Here is a 24,058-nt window from a genome sequence, read left to right as displayed (position 1 = left end):
ATAAAATTAAGATAGAAAAGATTCTATATATAATTTCTATCTTAATTATAATAATAATTAAAAGAATTTGTAATGATAATTTCTATCTTAATTATAATAATAACTAAAATAATAAATTAATTTTATTATTATAATTTCTATCTTAATTATATCTTAATTTTATTATTATAATTTCTATCTTAATTTACATAAAATATTTTAGTACTTATTAATCCTTAATGAATATTGAAACAAAAAAAAAAAGAAATAAGGAAAAGATTCTATATATAACCTATATAGATGCTTTAAATAGAGCATATTCATAAGAAATCCTATGCAAATATTGTTTGTGAATAAAAGTAAGAAAATGATAGGCTTCTTAAAACATATGTTTGTTTTCTTCTTCTACTTTCCCTTCTATTGCCGACAGGTTCTTTCGTATGACAGTTACTTCACGATCGTTTAAATGCATCAAACAGATACATCATAACTCTTCTACCCGAGAGACATCTATTGTTCTTGCAAACACTACATGGACAGAAAAACTTACCGCCACTATTCTGAACTGTATCTTGGCTATTTCCAAACGAGAATTGGTCCAACCCCACTAATTCGAATTCTAATGAAAAATTTCCCGCCATTATATATATATATATATATATATATATATATATATATATATTGTGTTTTTTTTAAGAACTATATATATATATTTTTTGGAGAATATAAAAGGAGAAAATAAAAGGTTTTATAAAGTCAAATTTTTGGTTGTGATCTACATTTTTTTTTGGGGAAGGAAAGACAATTGTGTTGGAATGAAGGAGACAAATGGGTGCAATTTGTTTTTAAAGACTACATCTATGCCACTAATAGGCGACTACTCAATATCAGTTGGCCCCCACAAAAAAAACCACGTTTTTAACTGTATTTTATGACTATTTGGCGACTACGGGGTGACTATTTAATGACTCGCCGAATGAGTCGTAGAATAGTCGCTAAATTGACGACTATAGTACGACTATCTACTGTGGTCGGTAAAGTAGAGACTGATTGGCGACTAAATTACTGTAGTCACAACTTAGTCGCAAAATGGTCACTATCTAGTCGTTATTTTTGGCGACTACAAATGTAGTCGCTACTTGTAGTCGCTAATCGACTGTTTTCTTGTAGTGGTTTAACCTTTTATCTTTAACTTGACCCTTTACCCGAACTGGTACTCAATCATCAGCTTTGTGTAGATCCTCGAGTTGTTCATCACTGTGTTCTTATTTTTCTTGTCACCCGATCACCTGCTTGATCCGGTACTCGATTGCTTGCATCGTGTATTTTGGTCGAGTAGTTCTTGCTTTATTCCTTTTTATTTTTGTTCATCTTAGGTTGTTAGACAAAACCCCTATTATTACTTCGCTTGACTTGCATTGTTCTGTTCACATCTTATCTACTAGCATAACAACCATTTGGATTGATAACCCTTTGTACTACAACTGCATAGAGAATTGATACCCTAGATGAAAATCATGTTATCATGCTGAAACAATAAGGGTTTCAAAATCACGGTGGAAGCTCCGGAGAGAAGGTTTGGGAACGTAATGAGGCTCCAACAGGCTGAAGAAGGAGACGACAACTCCTAGAGGTATGGATGGATCGAGAACCCGACCAGGAATCCAAGTATCTGAGAATGGTATCCACACTAGCTCCCATTTCTTCCACATCTTCTCTCAAGTCATCTCTACGACAAAAGAGAGAAACTATAGAGGCACTTTGACTTTTGGTCAACGAGAAATGCATATGGGCGAAAAGGAAAAATTGGCCTTCCATGAACTACTACAGTAAAAAGTAGGCCTGGCAAACGGTTCAACCCGAAAGAACCAAACCGAAAAAACCGATTTTATTCGGTTTTGGTTTATGTCCAGTTATTAGATGTAAACCGATCGGCGGAATTTGGAGTTCGGTTCTCGGTTCGATTCGGTTCGGTAGACACTAACCGATCGGGTTTCTCGGTTTAGGGAAGAATCATATAAAAGACAAAAATCCTAGGTCTACTTTCATTTCTAAATTTTTTTTATTTATTGCAAAAAGAGAAGTTTTCTTCTCTCTCTTTTTCTTCTTCGACTCCTTCTCCTTTCTTCATTCCTTCTTAAGCTTATTCTTCACCATCTCTTCTTTATCTTCTTCTTCTCCTCCCCCACGACATCATTTCTCACTCAACATTGATCCATGGCATGTGATTCATCTTTACCAGCCTTCTCATCACCTAACTCAAGACTAGATTCACTGGTTAGTCTTCAGATCTTATGGTTTTCAAATTTTTTATTTTTGTTTTTCTAATTTTTCAGTTTTAGATGATAGATTTTTTTATTGCATGTGATTCTGATGATGGTAGGATAGAGGTCGTTGGCTTTACGTGGAAGAATACATCGGATAATGCCATTACCGTCGCCAGTCCTGATATGTTGTCTTGGAAGACAGTAGAGGCGGCTAGAGAGTTCAATCATTAACCCTAATTTTCTTATGGGTTTGGATTTGTATTTTTAATGGGTTTAGATATGTAGTTGAATTTGAGCTTAGATTTGGCCCATTAGCTATTGGTCTGTAAATGTAAAAATGTTAATTTGAGCCTTTTATCTTTATATTGGTCTAATTCGGTTCGAATTAACCGAAATAGAATTAAATTCGATTTAGTTTGGAATTGATTTTAAACCCTATAATCGAACCGAAAAAACCAAGTACCAAACCAAACCGAATCAAAATTTTATTCGGTTCAAATCGGCAGAATATTAGAATTTTGAATAAACCGAGAAACCGATTAAACTGATTTAACCGAATGCCCAGACCTAGTAAAAAGCTTCAGCAAATAAAAGAGCTTAATAAGAAGTCAAACCGAGACAAAAAGCAAAAACAAGTGTAAAAAATAAGAAGTCAAACCTCTGCAGGTAGAAATAAGGAGAGATAATAAAATCACACAGCAAATGAAACACTCTTCGTCAGATACTAAAGAACACCAACCCCATAACACATTTGTGTAACACCCGCAAACCAAAACTCTGCATTTTGGGGGTGGGTGTCAATCGACACCAAGGTGGTGTCGGTCGACACCAAGGTGGTGTCGGTCGACACCATTAATTTTTAGTTCGACCAAATTGATTCAATTGTCGATTTTGGTTGGTTTGGTTTAAGGAAACCATTGTACCGAGATACTTAAGTGGGAATCAACGAAAAAGGGTTTTTTGGTAAGTTTTGTCTCTCGCCGTTTCATCGTTTAGAGAGAAAAAGAGAGAAAGAGCTGTTCTTGAGTTTTTTGGAGGAGATTGGTGAGATTCTTCGCTATTCTTGAGAGATTTGAAGCTAGGAAGGATCTATAAGCTTGCTAGCAAGGTTGGATTCATTACTATTGGTCAGAATCTTTCTGCAGAGAGGTGAATGTATGACCATGGCTGATCTAAGCCTGTGATTCCTTGTTCTTGCTTGTTTGTTGCTGTTTTTGTGTGTTTTTCTTGCTGGGATTGATTGCTACAGGTTCCTACAGACGTATATTGATATATCATGGTCTTTAGGTGTTTTTAGCCATGATATAAGTCCTATCTATAGAGTCTTTTTGGTGTTTTAGAGTCTTTTTGAGTCTTTATAGGATTTAGCATGGATGGGAGCATAATGAAGCTAAATAGGAGGATTTGAAGCACATTCAAGCATTGAGGCTAAGCTGTGAAGTTGGGAGACAAGTTCAGAGACTTGCATCGGTCGATGCAAGTGATGGTGTCGATCGATGCATCATCCAGCAGAAGAATTGGAAGTTTTCTCACAAGTTTTAAAGATTTACAAAGCTGCCCCAAAGTTTTCCATATTTGCATCATTGGTCTCTGGAAGTTTTTAGGAATATAAATAGGATTTTTGGTCATTGTTTTAGACCTAAGCTTTATTTTTCCCTGCAACTTTTGAGAGAAGACCCTGAGAGATTTTAGAGAGCTTTTGGAGAGAAGAATCAAGACTCATTCAAAGAAGATTTAGAACTTCTTTTCTTCTTCTTTTAATCTCTTAATGCTATCTATTTTATTTATGATTTGTGTTCTTACAATCATTTCTGAGTAGATCTACATGTTAGGGTTAGGGTTTCTTATTAGGGATTTCATGGATTGTTAGATCTGTTTATTTTTGATTCATTATCTTTCTTGTTCTTCACCATAGGTTGTTCTAAATGCTAAATCTTTGATTAGTCATCTAGATTTAGATCTTAGGATTATTGATTGATATGAAAATATAATTAATTTTTCTGACAAAAACCTTTGGTGAGCAAAATTACTTTTTGCAAAGAGATTTGAATTAGTGATTTTGTGAACTTATCTAAACTTGATTTTATTGCTGGTTTTTAACTTGAATTTTGTAAAGAGATTTAGATTTTCTGGTTTTTAATTTAGATAATATTTGCAGTGAGAACTGATTTATTTTACAATTGTGTTTAGAGTTCAAGAACAGTGCTTTAATTGATCTGATTTTCCATGATTTCCTGAGAATTTCCGGAAGCCTAGCGTTTATTCCTATTGATTTACAACTCTTTTATTTTCTGTTTTTGCATTGTTTTTACAATTTTGGTTTAGCATAATTAAAAGATTATTAAATCTATTGTGTGAATCTAGAGTCCTTGTGGATTCGATCCCTAAGTACTACAATTGATCTCTTAATTTGAGACTAGGATCAGATCCGCGCTACAGCGCGGAAGAATATTCATATATGTAAATATGATTTGTAGTAAAAATTAGAATATACATAAAATTTTATAGAAGATTACATTTGTAAAAGTACACAGTCATAACGTAGGCTTTGATGGACTAACCCATAAAAGATCGTATTCGTATAAAAATATACGCATTAATATGTTATATTTGACAAACCAATCCATAAAAAATTGCATTTGTAAAAATACACAATCATAATGTATGTACTTTTTTTATGGAACAGTCCGTAAAATATTATATTTGTAAAAATATATTTGTAAGAAATACACACTCACAGTGTATATTTTAACGGACCAACCCACTTAAATATTACATTCATAAAAATATCCATTTGCAAACAATATACAGTCACAATATATTTTGATAGACCAACCCGTAAAGAATTTTATTCATAAAAATATCAATCCTCACCTGCTCTACCATATGTCATAAAAATATCAATCCTCACCCGCTGTACTATATCATTTTGAGTTTTGCAAACCATGGATTTTTATAAAAGAGAATCCTATATTCTAAATCCTATATGTATATATATTAAATTGTTAGATTTGATTAACTTTTGAAAAGTATGTGTTATAAGTACATATTATTAAGTTTAAGTAAACCACGTGGGATTTGTATTACCAAATTCATCTAAAAGAAGACACTCATGCAGCTAATATACTTGGCAAGTATTACTTGCATACATCATGAGAAAACAAATGCTCATAAATGAAGTGGAGCTTTTACATGGCTGTCTGATCACCTTCACTTTTTCTCTACTTATCTGCTTCTCTTCTACTGTATTGTTCTATTCAAACTTTCTCAATTCTTCTCATGTTTATTCCTTCTCCATATGTTGCAGTTCAATAGATGATGCACTTTTGTGGATCAGAACCACCAAACCCATAATATAATGGTATATTAGTACAACTGTACCTGCAAGAAGAGAATAAAAAATATACTACTTTATCCTCACATTTAGATTTAAGAATTGTTAGTTAATTTACTAACAACAATTTACAGACAAAAACGAAAAATCATAAAGATCAGATTGTTCTACACATTATTCAAACAGTTACACTTATCATTTTAATGAACACTATGGAATAACATACACAAAAACATACATATATCAACCATTTTAGAAGCTTTTAAGACATTTTGATTACTTGCTTATGAATCCATGAATAGTATTGTTAGCTAGTTTTAAAATCAAATGAATAGATTTCAATGCAAAAATAAAATAAAATAATAGGGTGGGTAAAGCTTAACATGTGAGCACCAATTAACATTTTTTCTGGTTTTATATATAATCATACATTCACACGCTTGCCATGGAAATAGATGACAACCCTTCCTAACGATGCAACATACATGCACAATTAATTTTGTTTTTATACAACAAACTAATTTAAGAGGTCAAACCGTAGAAAGAAGAACTCACTGTTGCATGTCATCGTCTCTAGTTGATATATTTGCATATCTTAGTTTATGTTCTGCAACAAAAGAAGTGTGATATATGCAAGCTGGTTATAAGGCCAAAAGTTTGGATAATTTTATTAGTCAATAAAAAAGAAAAACATTTGATCATGAGACTGTATCTCGACTTCTATTATGAGCTCATAAAAAGAACCTTTAGAGCAACAATGTGATTTATCTGTATCATATTTACAAATGTGTGAGATAAGTAAAAAAATAATGAAGGATCTCAAATAAGGGATTGTTGGCATTATTAACATTAATATTTTGCTCATTTAAAAATCAAACCATTTGAGAAAGAAAAAAAAGATAGATCGAAAATTACCTATTTCATACCGATGAATAGAGCTCATAATGACCTCTGTTCTGCAAAAATCGGATTACTGAACAAATGATGTATGATTAGCTTCACACACTAATAATTCTAGACTGCAAAACAACCATAGTGCCAAAGTCAATACCATCTAGAGAAAAGATTATATAAAACCTCAATCATGAAGAAATGAAATATAATAAAAAGGGTGTGTCATTCGTAATCACCATTATCTCCTTTAGTTTCAAACTCATATCTCTTCTGATTAGCATCAGTTTCAGCTCTCAACATCTCGAGATGCTTCCCACGGTTTCCTCGTTCTCTTCATTATACTTTATACATCTGTTCTTCACTTTCTTCTTCTACCTTCAAATTAACAACCAGCATTTATCGCTTTTCTAGTTTGTAGTATCTAGAAACATCAAAGGTGAGATAGTTGTGCAGGAGAGTAAAGTATTTGATCTAGAATTATTTAGAAAAATCCAGTCTATGATTAAATCTTAGATTTTGAACTGTTGCTCAGATTACCTGATATGTTCTACATGTACGCCAAAACCTTTTTTAGGCCATATGCTTCAAATCTGACTGCATATAATCCCAGCAGCTGGAGTAAACTCCTATTCATATAACATTCACAAAGCAAAGTTTGAAGAAAGGATCGAAGGAAAAACTCACAATCTTATACTCTATAAACAAAAAAAATTGAGAAGGTGATCAGATCTTACCTTTTTCTTGTTGGTAAGTTGTGATTATATTGTTTCCTGAGAAGAAGCGCAAAATCGCTGTGACGTCTCGTCTCAACCATGCCTCCAACGATCTCTCTTCTTCAACGCCGCGGCGTCTCAATGTTTAATAATCGAGTCTCAATGTTTATATCTAGGGTTATATACCCAAAAAAGAGTTTAATTGTTTGATGTAGGATCCGAATAAAAATACGCGGATTTTCTTGATCCGGCGAATGATCCAACAAAGAGGATCCAATTTCATAGAGTCGGGTCTGTAATTTAAGAATTTCGAGTTATTTAAGAAATAAAACCCGATTCGATTACTTTTAATGTCTCATTTAACCTTAATGATTTTGTTTTCTGGTCATTGACATTGGGGGCATTTTCGTCCAAAGATAAGTTGTACTTCTCTTTTACTAATATAGAGATAGTAGCTCTAGGGTAAATTTGAGCATATCAAATTTTGGCGCTGTTGCTGGGGACTCTTTTGATTCACCATTAGATTAAAATCTTTGATTTTGTCTAAATTTTTCTTTTTGTATTTTACTCACACGCTTCTGTTTCTTTTCTCTTGTGTGTTTCAGGTACATGCCTAAGCCTAGCATCAGAAAAAATCCTACTGGTCTAGTTGTTAAGTTTACAAACCAAGAGTTAGGACAACTAGAGCGTGAAAACATAAAAGCAGCCAAATCAGCAAAGATGGTCAACCCAATCATATTGAGACCATATGCGGCTGGAGTTTTGAGGGATCAAGAGGGTCATGTGCGCAACGAACAAGGCCAAAAACTTGATGCTGACGGACGGGTTATTCAGGAAGAACTCGTCGTGGTCGATGAGAATGCAGAAGGCATCGACCGATGCAATGAAGGCGTCGACCGACGCAATGATGGCATCGGTCGATGCAACCTTGGCGTCGATCGACGCAATGCCAGAGCCGGTGCGAATGGTGCAGATTTGGATGGTAACGACCAGCAGAACGGTCAGGGCAGACGGGAAAACAATGGAGAGCTTGTCAAGACTCTTGCGGAATTCAACAGACCAGACTTGTTCTATGAGAACCGCTCCTCAATTGTCCCTCCTCCATTCCCAAGGAATGATTTTGAGCTGAAGCCTGCCTATTTTGCTCTTGTTGGACAAAGGCCATTCCAGAACATACCAAATGAGAAGCCTCTAGACCATATTGAGCACTTTGAGGATATAGTCACAAGCATCAAAGCTAATGGAGTCACAAAGGACTATATCTACTGCAAGCTTTTCCCCTACTCTCTTGCTGGGGAAGCTTCTCATTGGCTAAGGCAACTCAAACCAGGATCTCTGTAGACCTGGAATGACATCAATGTGGCATTCTTGAACTAATTCTATGATGATGCAATGTCTGATGAGCTGAGGATTAAGCTCTCTACCTTCAGACAAGGACCAGCTGAATCTTACAAAGCTGCTTGGGTGAGGTTCAAAGAATACCAGAGGGACTGTCCACATCATGGGTTCTCAGAGGTGCAGTTGATCAGTATCTTCTTTAGTGGGATTGACTGGAGGTATCAGATGGCTTTGGATGCTGTTAGTGATGGGAACTTCAAGACAAGGTACCCAGATGACGCTGAAAAGTTGATAGAAATGCTAGCATCAAGCAACAGCACTAAGAATGCGGACCTAGAGCGATAAAGAGCACATGAAGGCCATGATTCAAATCAGTTTGCTACAGTGAATGCTAAGTTGGATACAGTGCACAATCTTCTTGTGGGAAAGAAGTCTGTCCATTTTGCTGAAGATGTTGAGACATTTGAGCCAAAGCCAGAGACTACAGAAGAAGATGTCAACTATGTGTATGGAGCTGGGTATGAGGCACAGAAATTTGGCAATCAACAAAGCAATAGGCCTTACAGTGGAAACTCTTTAGGCTATACTCCTAAGCCGGATTACCAGAAGCAGCAGCAGAACAGTGGTTTTACAAGGACCTATGGTAATTCTTCTTATCAGTCTCCACCTCCACAGACTTCTGACAGTCGATGGAGGCCATGCTTGAGCAGATTCTTCAAGGTCAAGAGCAGCTGACAGTGACATTCAATGGGAAGATTGACAATGTCTACATGGAGCTGACTGGGAAGTTTGATGCATTAAACACTCATGTTAAGAAGCTGGAGAATCAGGTGATTCAGACTGCTGGGTCTGTTAAACGATAAGAGGGTTTTCTTCCTGGAAGAACAGAGTCGAACCCCAAGCATACTTGTAATGCAATTTTGGTGGAGGAAGTTCAATCATCCGGTAGCTGATGTTGCATCGACCGATACACAAGAGCATCGGTCGATGCAAACTCAATCAAGCGTCGATCAACACAATATCAGCATCGATCGACACTCCCCACAAACAGCTTCGGTTTCTCTCTGAGCTGCACCATCTGATTCAGAGCAAGCCTATAAGCCTAAGGTTCCTTATCCTAAGCCTAGGAGGTCTAAGCAGGAGATTGAAGAAGCTAGATGCAAAGCTATGATGGACAAGGTGATGATTGAGATGCCTTTGATTGATGCAGTCAAGTTTTCTCCTGGGATTAAGCGGTATGTGAAGAGAATGGTCACTAATGGTTTGAGCCCTGAGGAAGGAGCTTTGCTAACCAAGGATGTCAGTGCAATTCTGTTGAACCAACCTGCTCAAAGGAAGAAAGAGAGGAAAGAGAAAGTGGTTGTCTGTGAGAAAGTGAGTGCAATGATTCAGAGTAGGGTTGTAGAGAAATTACCTGATCCTGGAAGCTTTGTACTTGATTGCTCTATCTCTGCAGAACGGTTTGCTCACTCACTTTGTGATTTTGGTTCTAGTATCAATTTAATGTCACATTCTGCTGTTGTGAGACTTGGGATGACAGATTTCAAGCCAACTAAGATCTCTCTTATCCTAGCTGATCGATCCAGAAGGATTCCTGAAGGTGTTTTAGAGGATATTCCAATCAAGATTGGAGATTGCATGATTCCCACTGACTTTGTGGTGCTGGAATATGACAAAGAGCCTACTGATCCTCTCATCTTAGGACGCTCATTCTTGGCTACAGCTGGTGCTGTCATAGATGTAAAGAAATGACACATATCTCTGAATGTGGATTATTTGGTCATGAACTTTGAGATGGACAAGCTGAGAAGAGCTCCCACTATTGATGGTCAGACATTTTCTCTGGAAATTGCTTTTGATGATGATATGATCGTTGAGCTTCATGGAGACATTGATGCTGGGTATGTCAAAGAGTTGGAGACTGCTGAGAAAGTGAGCAAGCAAGTTGTTAAGCTTGAAGATTGGAGTGGAGATCATCTAATCAGTACTAGAGACCATGATGAGGTTCTGATGCATGACAAGTCGCTGGCAGATGACGTTTTTGTAATGGAAACACGGATTGCTGAGGTTAGTTGCAGAATCGTTGAAGAAACACGAGTTGCAGGCTCAGCATCGATCGATGCAGTTGTAGCATCGATCGACACACCTTCCAGAGCCAGTTCAGACTTGTTCAAAACCGCAGATTCTCGAGTTGATACCTTAGCTGCAAGTCCTAGACCAGTTGTAAAGCTGAAATCTCACCACTCCACACTCCAGAGTCCGCAGGTAAGGCCAAGGTATGAATCTTCTTCACCCAAACCTTCTCCTATCATCAATAAGACTTTCAAAGCTACAAAAATTGTTTTGCAGTTAACCAAGCCACGAGATTATCATAGAGCGCTTGTTTCTTCTATTGATGATTTTGCAAGACATAACAGAAAGCCACCCATACCTCAGACCCGTCATGGTCATGATCCTCACATCCTTGGCAGATCTCATATACCTACTACCCTACACACCACCTTGGATGAAGAGGACATTCTCTCGGAAGCATTCATTGTCATGTTCTGATCCACCGCATGATTAAGATCCAACACAGTCAAGCTAATGACTGAAAACAAGCGCTTAGTGGGAGGCAACCCACTCATAGGTTTTTCTTTTCCACTTAAATTGAGTCATTTTTATTCTTGCTTTGAGTCAGTTTGAATTTGTATTGAATTGTGACCTTCTATCTATCATGTTGCGTTTAATCTTGTGTTTGAGTGATTTTTAGCAGTGATAACATCCAAGGAATGAGAGAAACACAAATTAATGCAGCTAACTCAAGAGTAATGTTCGAACTCTCTGCATCTGCAGAGTGCATCGACCGACACACCATCAGCATCGGTCGACACAGAATATCCGGACTGGTAACACGTTTTTGTTCACACTTTCAATACTTATTCATTTTTGTTTATTTTTTTCGCCAATCTCTTACTTGATAACACTGGGGACAGTGTTGTTTAAGTCTGGGGGAGGCAGTTACTAACTACGTTTTTGTTTTTGAGAGTCAAACAAAAAAAATTGTTTTATTGAGTCAAAATTTTTGTTGGGAACTATGACTTTTTGTTTTAGAGTACTGCCTTGGTTGATTAATGCTGCAGATTGAGTCCAAAATCCGACTACTAAAAAATCCAAAGGCTGGCCAGTGAACCATAGACATCCAAATTTCCAACAGAATCCACAAAAGTCTGAGGTAATCTCTGTACTTTTCTTTTTATACTCATCAAGGAGATTGATGTTCATAGGGCTTGACTCCTTGTTCATACCTGACAAGTAAGATTTCAGAAAAGAATTAAAAAATTGGTACTCCTCTCCCTTATTTAAGTTTAAAAGATTTTTCCTGAGAGCTTTTTTTTTTTTTTGACAACAATAGAATCAGCTCAAAAGAGCCAATTTGGAGGAAAAGAGTTCACAAACAAAACATGCTGCGGAGACAGTCGCGCTTGGCGTGCCAAGGAATCCGCTTTGACATTCGCAGTACGGGGGATTAGAGATAGAGAGAAGGAAGGGAACTCCACTTGATCTATCCTGAGAGCTTTATTTAAAAAAAAAAGAGAATAAAAGATGAGATGATTTTGATCAGTTTAGAGGGATAGGTAAATTACCTTTGACCCCATTATTCTACTCTTGAGTCAAATGATCACACAAAGTTTGGAAGCGAGGGGTAGGTAAATTACCGATGACCCCATTATTCGCCTACACCTTTGATAAAAAGAAAAAAATGATAAGAAAAAAAATAAAGCAAAACTCAAAGGAAGATTAAATATAATAAGTCTGGGGGAGAGAAAGAGTACCACATGTGTTAAAGAAATTGTCTTGCTTGTTATGGTATTGTACGGGAATGAGTCTAGAAGGTTCTTGACATTGATCAAATTGATGAGTCCCATCGATGAAGGCTTAATGGAGGATGTTGTGGAATTTGGGATGAAACAAATGCCAACGGAGAAGTACATGGTGGTTTGATTAGGATTTGTCTGCTAAGCATATGGATTATGATTTGGATGATCATGGCATTAATTTAAGAAGAAAAGGAGTTTCCGCGTTTTCAAACCTTTTCCACAGATGAAGTTCTTGATTTGCTTGAGGGCAAGCAAAAGCTAAGTCTGGGGGAATTGATATATCATGGTTTTTAGGTGTTTTTAGCCATGATATAAGTCCTATCTATAGAGTCTTTTTGGTGTTTTTAGAGTCTTTATGAGTCTTTATAGGATTTAGCATGGATGTGAGCATAATTGAGCTAAATAGGAGGATTTGGAGCACATTCAAGCATTGAGGCTAAGCTGTGAGGTTGGGAGACAAGTTAAGAGACTTGCATCGGTCGATGCAAGTGATGGTGTCGATCGATGCATCATCCAGCAGAAGAATTGGAAGTTTTCTCACAAGTTTTGAAGATTTACAAAGCTGCCCCAAAATTTTTCATATTTGCATCATTGGTCCCTGGACGTTTTTAGGAATATAAATAGGATTTTTGGTCATTGTTTTAGACCTAAGCTTTATTTTTCCCTGCAACTTTTGAGAGAAGACCCTGAGAGATTTTAGAGAGCTTTTGGAGAGAAGAATCAAAACTCCTTCAGAGAAGATTCAGAACTCCTTTTCTTCTTCTTTTAATCTCTTAATGCTATCTATTTTATTTATGATTTGTGTTCTTATAATTATGTCTGAGTAGATCTACTTGTTAGGTTTAGGGTTTCTCATTAGAGATTTCATGGATTGTTAGATCTGTTTATTTTGGATTCATTATCTTTCTTGTTCTTCACCATAGGTTGTTCTAAATGCTAAATCTTTGATTAGTCATCTGGATTTAGATCTTAAGATTATTGATTGATATGAAAATATAATTGATTTTTCTGACAAAAACCTTTGGTGAGCAAAATTACTTTTTGCAAAGAGATTTGAATTAGTGATTTTGTAAACTTATCTAAACTTGATTTTATTGCTGGTTTTTAACTTGAATTTTGCAAAGAGATTTATATTTTCTTGTTTTAAATTTAGATAATATTTGCAGTGAGAACTGATTTATTTTACAATTGTGTTTAGAGTTCAAGAACGGTGCTTTAATTGATCTAATTTTCCATGATTTCCTGAGAATTTCCCTAAGTCTAGCGTTTATTCCTATTGATTTACAACTCTTTTATTTTCTGTTTTTGCAATGCTATTTAAATTACAATTTTGGTTTAGCATAATTAAAAGATTGTGTGAATCTAGAGTCCTTGTGGATTCGATCCCTAAGTACTACAATTGATCTCTTAATTTGAGAGAGTAGCTCTAGGGTAAATTTGAGCATGACTTGGGTTTTGAGTAATGGGCGATTTGGTGGAGTTTGGGAGCGAGATTCGACTCTCGGCTGCGTGCGTATCGAGGTTGCAGAGGTAGTGTCGATCGACACCAATTGGTGTCGGTCGACACCAGTGAAGCGACATCGATCGACACTGTGGGGTAGTGTCGATCGACACCAAGAGCCAGTGTCGGTCGACACTTGACTAGTGTCGGTCGACACATCCCTTCCAGCGAGATGATGTAGGTTTTCCTGGTTTGTATGATTTGCTTGTTGATTGTTTGGAACATTGGAATTACAGTTGCTTGTGTGTATAGCCTAGTAGATGGGAGGATTGCCACACTGAGTGTTTATAAAATACTCATGCATCTCAATTTGTGTTTGTGGTGCAGGTAAAGACAAAGTGTGATCGTGGAATCAAGGCGATGAAAAGGAAGATGTTTTAGGGACTCGATTAGTTGTTGTCTGGAATTGCTAGGTCGCTAGAGTTGGGTCATTAGAAACATTGCTAGGTTGATGGTTCTATGATTCATGTTGGTTGAGTTTTGGATATTGTTATGTTATAATTATTGGATATTAAGGTTGGTTATTTCCACTGTTGATTGTGATTGTTGTAGGTGGCTAGTGGATATGGGATCACTAGTTGTAGTTTATTATTATTATTATTATTTATTATTTATTATTTTCATTAATTAAAAAAAAAACGGGTCGGATTGTTTCAGTTTAGTATCAGAGCCCTTACGGGTCTAGGTTTGGGTTCACTAGGCTTTGTGATGTAGATGTTTGGGATTTGCATGCTTTGATTGATTATGTGAGTTAGTCAATTGTGTGTGGCATGGAGTCCTAGAACATCCTCTTCGAGCATATTGTGTGATTCCACGGTGAGTATATGTTTTTGTGTTAGTATAATTGCGTGCTTAGCCTTCTGTTCATGGTAGTGCAGATGGTTAGAGAGGATGATGTTGCTGGTCGTGGTCGTGGACGCGGACGTGGTCATGGACGTGGACGTGGTCGTGGTAGGGGCAGAGGCCTAGCAATGAGTGATACTGCAAACTAGAGTGTGACAGTTGAGGGTGTTGGCGAGTTGCATGAATTCTAGGAGGATTCCATGAGTTTGGCCGGAGGGGGCGGTGTTGATGCTCAAGTGGCCAGTGATGCTAGGGTTCCGGGTGTGGGAGTCCCAGCAAGTGGAGTCCCTGGTGTTGATCTTACGGGCTTGTTAGCACAATTGTTGGAGCGGTTGCTGGCAGTGGTACCGGCTCAGGCTCATGTAGTGCCACCAGTGGTGGCAGAGGAGCGGCAGCCAGTGGCTGCGGATGCAGGAGCACATGGACGTTATTTGTCCATGCTCAAGGAGATAAAGGGCATCGAGACTGCGCGGTTTTTGGGTGGTACAGATCCTACTGCTGCAGATGCTTGGAGGACGAGTGTGGAACAAAACTTCCAGACTCTGAGATGTCCTGAGGAGTTTTGAGTGGACATAGAGGTCCACCACTTGGTTGGTGATGCTCTGGTGTGGTGGAGATCAATGGCTGCTAGGAGAGTGCAAAGGGAGATGACTTGGGCTGACTTCATCGGGGAGTTCAACCGCAAGTACTTTCCGAGAGAGGCATTGGACCGGTTGGAGGTGCAGTTTCTTTAGTTATCTCAGGGAACGCGGTCAGTGCAGAAGCTGGACTTGGAGTTCAGTCGACTGCTATCTTATAGGGGTGGGGCTATGGAGTCTGAGGAGTCTCATATCATAAGGTTTTTGAGGGTCCTACGTGACGATCTAAGGGTTCACTATAGAGGGCAGAGCTATGCTACGCGTGCAGAGCTGCTTGAGACTGCAGTAGAGATCGAGGAGGACATCCGGGCACAATCAGTGGCGGTTAGTCCAGCAGTTCAGCCTAGTAAGGCTCAACATCATGGATGTTCTAGCAGGGGCGGCAAACCTGCGCAGGGAACCAAGAGGAGGTGGGACGCTATGCAGAGGCCGAGTGGTGCGAGTTGCTTCGGGTGTGGGAGCAAGGATCACAAGGTTGCTAGCTGTCCCAAGAAAAGTGCCCCGATGGCAGCGGTCGTGTATGTTATCATTGCAGGGAGCCAGGGCACATCAGGCTCTTGTGTCCCAAGTTGCAGCCGGTAGTAGTGGCAGCGATGCAGTAGGTGCAGCCGAGAGGGCAGCAGGTGGCACGGATTGAGCAGGCGCCACGGGTGTACACGACTACAGAGACTGGTGGAACCAGTGCCGGGGCGATCACATATATAATTTCTTGTACTTAAACTTTATGAATTTCAGTAGGTTTAGATTTTATGTTTTTCCTGTGATAAGGTGTTAGGTTCTCAACACATGAGGTTTGTGTAGGAACCTTGTTGCTGGGCAGGTTTAAGTCTCATGTTATGTTTGATTTTGGAGCTTCTCATAGCTTCATTACTCCGGAGTGTGCAGAGAGCGCGAGAATCAGAGGGGGTCCCGGGGAGCGTACATGAATTGTCAGAGTTGCGGGAGGCAAGTTCTAGAGAGTTATTGGACGAGCTAGAGGAGTGGATATTCAGATCGCAGGAGAGTCATGGCCAGCGGATTTGATTATCAGTCTAGTGGAGTTGTATGATGTTATTCTCGGGATGGATTGGTTGCATCGACATATGGTGCATTTGGATTGCCATCGGGGTAGAGTGGAGTTTGAGCGTCCATGTGGGAAGTTGGTTTTTCAGGGTATTAGACCGACTTCGGGGAGTCTCGTGATCTCGGCCATTCAGGCTGGGAAGATGATCGAGAAGGGCCGTGAGGCTTATTTGGTTACTATATCAATGCCAGAGTCAGTGGGGAAGTCTACGGTTAGCGGTATTCAGGTTGTTGAGGAATTTGAGGATGTGTTTCAGTCATTGTAGGGATTACCACCATCTCGGTCTGATCCTTTCACTATGGAACTGGAACTGGGGACGACGCCGTTATCCAAGGCTCCTTACAGAATGGCTCCAACAGAGATGGCAGAGCTGAAGAAGCAGCTAGAGGATTTGTTGAGCAAGGTATTCATCTGGCCTAGTGTATCATCGTGGGGAGCGCCGGTGTTATTTATTAAGAAGAAGGATGAGAGTTTCCGGTTGTGTATTGATTACCGGGGTTTGAACCGGGTCACTGTGAAGAACAAGTACCCTCTTCCCAGGATCGACGAGTTGTTGGATCAGTTGAGGGGTGCTACTTGGTTCTCCAAGGTAGATCTGGTGTCGGGTTATCATCAGATACCGATAGATGAGGCAGATGTGAGGAAGACGGCTTTCAGGATGAGGTATGGGAATTATGAGTTTGTGGTGATGCCTTTCGGGTTGACTAATGCACCAGCAGCGTTTATGAGGTTGATGAACAGCGTGTTTCAGGAGTTTCTGGACGTGTCTATCATCATTTTCATTGACGATATCCTGGTATTTTCTAAGAGTCCTGAAGAACATGCAGTACATTTGAGGGCAGTTCTGGAGAAGCTGCGGGAGCTGAAGTTGTTTGCTAAGTTGAGCAAGTGCAGTTTTTGGCAGCGTGAGATGGGTTTTCTAGGTCACATTGTCTCTGCAGAGGAGGTTTCTGTAGATCCGGAGTGTCACAGAGATCAGGAGTTTCCTTGGTTTTGCAGGTTACTACAAGAGGTTTGTACAGGGTTTTGCAAGTAGGGCACGGCCTATGACTAAATTGACAGGGAAGGATGTTCCTTTTGTTTGGACACAGGAGTGTGAGGAGGGCTTTGAAAGCCTTAAGGATATGTTGACTACTACGCTAGTGTTGGCTTTGCCTGAGCAGGGAGAACCCTATGTGGATTATACTGATGCATCTATAGTTGGTTTGGGGTGTGTGTTGATGCAGCATGGGATGGTGATTGCTTACACTTTGCGGCAGTTGCGGAAGCATCAGGGCAACTATCCTACTCATGATTTGGAGATGGCTGTTGTAGTTTTTGCCTTGAAGATTTGGAGATCTTATCTTTATGGTGCAAAAGTACAGGTGTTTACAGATCATAAGAGCCTAAAGTATATATTCACTCAGCCCGAGCTGAACTTGAGGCAGAGGCGGTGGATGAAGCTGGTGGTGGATTATGATTTGGAGATAGCCTATCACCTTGGTAAGGCTAACACGGTTGCAGATGCTCTGAGTCGGAAGATGGTAGCTTCGGCTCAGGAGCAGGAAATGGAGTCTCTGGTAGGAGAGATCAGTGCTTTGAGGTTATGTGCTGTTTCTCAGGAACCGTTGGGTTTGGAGGTAGTTGATAGAGCAGATCTTCTGAGTAGGGTGCGTTTGGCTCATAAGAAGGATTTGGGGCTGGTAAATGCCTCTAAGGATGTTGATTCAGAGTATCAGGTCTCAGATAATGGTACTATCTTGGTGCACGGTCGGATTTGTGTGCCCAACGATGAGGAGTTGAGGCAGGAGATCCTGAGAGAGGCTCATGCAAGCAAGTTTTCTATTCATCCAGGAGCGACTAAGATGTACCGTGATCTCAAAAGGTACTATCACTGGATCGGGATGAAGAAGGATGTAGCTAGTTGGGTCGCAAAGTGCGATGTGTGTCAGCTAGTGAAGGCTGAGCATCAGGTTTCTGGCGGGTTACTGAAGAGTCTACCCATTCCTGAGTGGAAGTGGGATATGATCACTATGGATTTTGTGGTAGGATTGTCAGTGTCTCGGACTTTTGATGCTATCTGGGTCATTGTGGACCGGTTGACTAAGTCAGCATATTTTTTGGCCATTTAGAAGACTGATGGAGAAGCGGTCTTGGCTAAGAAGTATGTGAAGGAGATAGTAAAGTTGCATGGGGTGCTAGCGAGTATTGTGTCTAATAGGGACTCTAAGTTCACTTCAGTGTTTTGGAAAGCATTTCAGGCAGAGATGGGCACTAAGGTGCATAGGAGTACAGCTTATCATCCCCAGACCGATGAACAGTCAGAGAGGACGATCCAGACGCTGGACAATTTGCTGAGGATGTGTGTGTTGGATTGGGGTGGGCATTGGGCAGATTACCTGAACCTGGTAGAGCTTGCTTACAACAACAATTATCAGGCGAGTATTAAGATGGCTCCTTATGAGGGTTTGTATGGGAAACCATGCCGTACACCGTTATGCTAGACTCAGGTGGGGGAGAGGAGCATGTTCGGGGCAGATTTTTTCCAGGAGACCTCAGAGAAGATTTGACTTCTCAAGCTGAACATGAAGGAGGCTCAGGATAGGCAGAGGAGTTATGCTGATAGGAGGAGGAGAGATCTTGAGTTTCAGGTAGGAGACAGAGTGTACCTCAAGATGGCCATGTTTTGGGGTCCGAACAGGTCATTGACAGAGACTAAGTTGAGTCCAAGGTTTATGGGTCCGTTCAGAGTGATTGAGCCGGTGGGACCGGTAGCATATGCTGGAGTTGCCTGAGGTTATGCGGGCATTCCACAAGGTTTTCCATATTTCTATGTTGCGGAAGTGTCTCCGTGAGGATAATCAGTTGTTGGCTAAGATTCCTGAAGATCTTCAGCCCAACATGACTTTGGAGGCGAGACCAGTGAGGGTTCTCGGGAGGAAGATCAAGGAACTTCAGAAGAAGAAGATTCCTTTGATGAGAGTCCTTTGGGATTGTGATGGTGTTGAGGAGCAGACTTGGAAGCCAGAGGCGAGGATGAAGGCAAGGTTTAAGAAGTGGTATGAGAAGCAAGCCGCGACTTGAGCTTGTCTAGCCTGGTCCCATCTATAATTTGTGGCTGGAGCGGGAATAGAGTATTCCAGCCTATCTCTCTTGTTTACTTGGTCGCTTAGGGGTGGTTGGTTGTGCGACAAAGTAACAAGATGAGGTGGTTTTCGGGGTATGAAATTCTCGTGAAGTAGGGTTTTGGAGGAAATTTTCCTGAAATAGAGGTTTCCAAAACTGGAAAATGCTAAAAATGGAAAATTTTATGTGAGTTAGAATTTGTCCATTTTAGTGGTGGAGAGCCTTGGAGGGGCTTGTGTGGCCTTAGTAGCAGACTTTTGAGTCATTGTGCCCGTGTGTGGCTGTCTTTTGAGATATTGTGTGGCCTTTGTGGCGGGCTGTTTAGCCAATTGTGTGGCCTTTGTGGCGGGCTGTTAAGCCAATTGTGTAGCCTTTGTGGCGGGCTGTTTAGCCAGTGTTTCCTGTTTATGCGGTCCTTCGGGATGTATGGTCTTCGTGATGGTCCTTTGGGACGAGTGGTCTTCGTGACGGTCCTTTGGGACAAGTGGTCTTTGTGACGGTCCTTCGGGACGAGTGGCCTTGGTGGCGTTCCTGTTTGGGACATTTGTTTGGCCTTGGTGGCAGTCCTGTTGAGGACTTTTTTTTGGCCTTGGTGGCGGTCCTGTTGAGGACATTTGTTTGGCCTTTGTGGCGGTCCTGTTTAGGACAATTTGTTTTGCCTTGGTGGCGGTCCTGTTTAGGACATTTGTTTGGCCTTGTGGCATGTATATGATCCTTGTGTGGTCATGAGGTATTCTAGAGAGGGGATATGTGGTTGGTAGGACATTGTCATGTTTTACGCGAGCCACGGGAAGGAAACCTGTATAGGGATAGGACTCAGACGTGTTCAGAATTATTTGCTCGCGACTTTTGGGGGGACTTTGGTTCTTGTAGTACTACCATATTCTGAGACTTTGTGGCTTGGGCGTATGGTTGGTATATCGACTTTGGATGACGATCCGGGGGCGCGATGTAGGGTGGCAACCCGAGAGACGAATATTAGACTTCCTTATATATTATGGCATGCGGGCTTAGGCCCGATGAGGAGCCAACATTATGGCATGCAGGTTTCGGCCTGATGAGGAGCCAACATTATGGCATGCAGGTTTCGGCCTGATGAGGAGCCAATAAAAACTCAAGGTTAAGGCCTATGAGTAAAGGAAAGTCCAAAAGTCGAGAGCAAATAATGCCTGGAACGTGAGTTTATCGCCTAGAGGTGACTTTCCGTAGATCGGTCAGAGGGGTGCGGACCGTGGAGACGTTGCACGAGAGTCCTTGGCTGATGGTTGTTCGAGATTCGAGGACGAATCTATGTTGGTGGGGGAGAATTGTAACCCCCACAAACCAAAACTCTGCGTTTTGGGGGTGGGTGTCGATCAACACCAAGGATGCTGTCGGTCAACACCATTAATTTATGGTTCAACCAGATTGATTCAATTGTCGATTTTGGTCAGTTTGGTTTAAGGAAAACCATTGAACCGAGATACTTAAGTGGCAATCAACGAAAAAGGGTTTTTTGGCAAGTTTTGTCTCTCGCCGTTTCATCGTTTTGAGAGAAAAAGAGAGAAAGGAGCTGTTCTTGAGTTTTTGGAGGAGATTGGTGAGATTCTTGGCTGTTCTTGAGAGATTTGAAGCTAGGAAGGATCTAGAAGCTTGCTAGGAAGGTTGGATTCATTACTGTTGGTTAGAATCTTCCTGCAGATAGGTGAGTGCATGACCATGGTTGATCTAAGCCTGTGATTCCTTGTTCTTGCTTGTTTGTTGCTGTTTTTGTGTGTTTTTCTTGCTGGGATTGATTGCTACAGGTTCCTACAGACGTATATGACTTGGTTTTTGAGTAATCGGCGATTTGGTGGAGTTTAGGAGCGAGATTTGACTCTCGGCTTCGTGCAGATTGCGGTTGCAGAGGTAGTGTCGATCGACACCAATTGGTGTAGGTCGACACCAGTGAAGCGGCATCGATCGACACTGTGGGGTAGTGTTGGTCGACACCAAGAGCCAGTGTCGGTCGGCACCTCCCTTCCAGCGAGATGATGTTGGTTTTCCTGGTTTGTATGCTTTACTTGTTGATTGTTTGGAACATTGGAATTACAGTTGCTTGTGTGTATAGCCCAGTAGATGGGAGGATTGCCTCACTGAGTGTTTATAATATACTCATGGATCTCAATTTGTGTTTGTGGTGTAGGTAAAGGCAAAGTGTGATCGTGGAATCAAGGCGATGAAGAGGAGGATGTTCTAGGGACTTGATTGGTTGTTGTCTGGAATTGCTAGGTTGCTAGAGTTGGGTCAGTAGAAACATTGCTAGGTTGCTAGTTCTATGATTCATGTTGGTTGAGTTTTGGATATTGTTTTGTTATAATTATTTGATTATTATTGGATATTGAGATTGGTTATTCCCGCTGTTGATTGTGATTGTGGTAGGTGGCTAGTGGATATGGGACCACTAGTTGTAGTTTATTATTATTATTATTTATTATTTATTATTTTATTAATTAAAAAAAAACGGGTCGGGTCGTTTCAATTTGTTTCAGCAACAACTAACTCCAAGATAATAAAAAAATTACTACAAGATAATCCAAAAGAAATTGTATAGAATTAAAAAGAAAAAAGAAATTGCACAATGCCAACAACAGTTTCTGACAAGTCTTGAGAAGTATAGTACTTCTTGGGAGATTGAATTGAGTCTTTTTTTGTATTTTCTTCATAATTTCTTGAGTTAATTATGGGATAAGGATTTTTTTTGAAGAGTATTGTCTGGTAAAGACTTTTTGTCCGTGATTACAGATTTCAGCGTTTATTTGAGACTGGAAAGATAATTTTGCCCTCTTCTTTTTCTTAGTTTGGTGAATGGCGTTAGTGGTGAGATGGTGATGATGATCTGGTGGATGATGGTGTTGATGATGAAATCTGGTGAACAAGATGATGGTGTCGATGATGCGATCCGGTGAACGAGATGGTCGTGACGATAATGAGATCTGGTGAAAGAGATGGTGGTGATGATGATGAACTCCGGTGAAAGAGATGGTGGCGAAGTTGATGAGATCCGGTGAAAGAGATGGTAGTGGAGATGATGAGATCTGGTGACAATGATGAGATGAGATGATTTTTGATTGGAACCCTTGGGTTCACAAGATAGTATCCTCTTAAGGTTTATATTTTTTTTCATTTACCACAACACAGATTGAATCCATTAGCTCTGAGATGGTGTTAGTGGTAGGGCGTTTTAGTATTTTGGAGGTGTGTTGAAAATGACAATAATGGTGTTGATGAAGGAGAAGGAAGAAGAGAAGGAGGCGAGGGTTTTCATCGCCGGAGAAGAAGGAAGAAGAGAAGGCCAACATTGTATTTTTGTTTTATCAAAAAAGGCCTAAATCCGATATCACGGATAAAAATACCCAATATCAAAGGTTTTTATTAAAAAAGGCCCATTTAGACAGTAACCCCCAATTTTTTTCCTTTTTTCTTTAGCAACCCTTCTCTCTGAACCCGTGTATCAACTTTCTCCTCTAGTTTGAATTGTTTTGAAAAGTTACATCTTCAACCTAAATTTATCTTCTCTGATATTAATAAATTATTAAATTCTTAAATTAGTCAACTCACAAAAGAAAATATTAATATTATATGAGTACAAGAAAATTTCTTACTAATGGCATGTCCAACCTAGAAATAGCTGGAGATTCTCAAAAAAAAAAGTACTACTTTAATCATATAATTATATTTTTAATTTTTGAATAAAGCTGAACCAATGAAAATTGTCTATGGCCTACAAACAGTATGAGAACGTTTTTTCGGTCAGCAATTCCAGAAGCGTTTGTTTTCTTAGTGGGCCAACTTTTGAGTTTTTAAATTAAAATTTGACCCTACAAAAAACATGAGCAACCCAATAAGTACTCCCACTGGACTTGGTCTAAATAACTGACATGTGTGTAGTAGTAGCTGAGAAACATTTCTAAAAAGTCTCTATTTAAGAAACGTTTCTTTCTCTTTCTTCAGTTTTTAATATTTTTATTAATTTAATTTTGTTGAGCACCCTTAAATTTCTCCACTGGACATGCCCTTGGCTATTAAAGGAAAAAAATTAATCAAAAATATGGAATAAGCTAAGATTTATTTCTTAGCTAAGAAATTTTGCATGTTGATTCTTAGAGGCATGTGTCAATGTCTCAACGTGTGGAGTGTTAATTAAAAAAAAAAGGATGCTTGCGCGCTAATTTTTAATTGAGTGTAGGGTTAGTTTTTTTTATTATTTCTCTCTTGATCTCTCTCTCGATGTTTATCTCCAATGGCCAAACAAAATACACAAATCATTGAGCGTTTGTGACGGCTTCGAGTCAAATCCTTTGACACAAGGGACTGGTTTCGGAATCATTGGGCGTTTCGGTTTCGAAGGCGCTTCCGTCATCATCTCTTCCCCGCAAACAGATTTCCACAATCTCTCTGTTTGATTTGAATTCCATGTTCTTAGTGACAGGTCTTCGTACTTTATGCTTCAATTAGGTTATTTTTGTTTATTAGGGATTTTGATTTTGCAATTTCACTGTAAG

The 24,058-nt window shown here is 39.6% G+C and overlaps 3 long non-coding RNA genes and 1 other non-coding gene across 8 annotated transcripts; 2 read left to right on the top strand and 2 right to left on the bottom strand.

Annotated features, from left to right (window-relative positions):
- Positions 1–728: 728 nt before the first annotated feature.
- On the top strand, positions 729–2,609 carry LOC147927113 (uncharacterized). Its single transcript, XR_015581265.1, has 2 exons — positions 729–2,256; positions 2,363–2,609. It is a non-coding gene; the product is annotated as an uncharacterized LOC147927113 (long non-coding RNA).
- Positions 2,610–5,239: 2,630 nt separating this feature from the next.
- Positions 5,240–7,484, bottom strand: LOC104747351 (uncharacterized). Of its 5 annotated transcripts, none has more exons than XR_761134.3 (6): positions 7,209–7,484; positions 7,012–7,100; positions 6,711–6,849; positions 6,496–6,599; positions 6,136–6,187; positions 5,240–5,627 (listed from the first exon to the last, which is right to left on the bottom strand). It is a non-coding gene; the product is annotated as an uncharacterized LOC104747351 (long non-coding RNA). The 5 variants fall into 5 exon arrangements; XR_015582958.1 differs by having other exon boundaries at positions 6,496–6,594; positions 7,209–7,476; XR_015582959.1 differs by having other exon boundaries at positions 6,711–6,895; positions 7,209–7,357.
- Positions 7,485–8,588: 1,104 nt separating this feature from the next.
- Positions 8,589–8,695, bottom strand: LOC147927112 (small nucleolar RNA R71). Its single transcript, XR_015583217.1, has one exon. It is a non-coding gene; the product is annotated as a small nucleolar RNA R71 (small nucleolar RNA).
- Positions 8,696–22,136: 13,441 nt separating this feature from the next.
- Positions 22,137–23,061, top strand: LOC147927111 (uncharacterized). Its single transcript, XR_015581960.1, has 2 exons — positions 22,137–22,271; positions 22,354–23,061. It is a non-coding gene; the product is annotated as an uncharacterized LOC147927111 (long non-coding RNA).
- The last annotated feature ends 997 nt before the right edge of the window (positions 23,062–24,058 follow it).

Source organism: Camelina sativa, chromosome 15 (genome assembly GCF_030686135.1).
Source record: "Camelina sativa cultivar CO46 ecotype springtype chromosome 15, ASM3068613v1".
Classification (NCBI taxonomy): domain Eukaryota; kingdom Viridiplantae; phylum Streptophyta; class Magnoliopsida; order Brassicales; family Brassicaceae; genus Camelina; species Camelina sativa.
The sequence above is the reverse complement of the archived record's forward strand: the minus strand, read 5'-3'. Positions and strand labels throughout refer to the sequence as shown.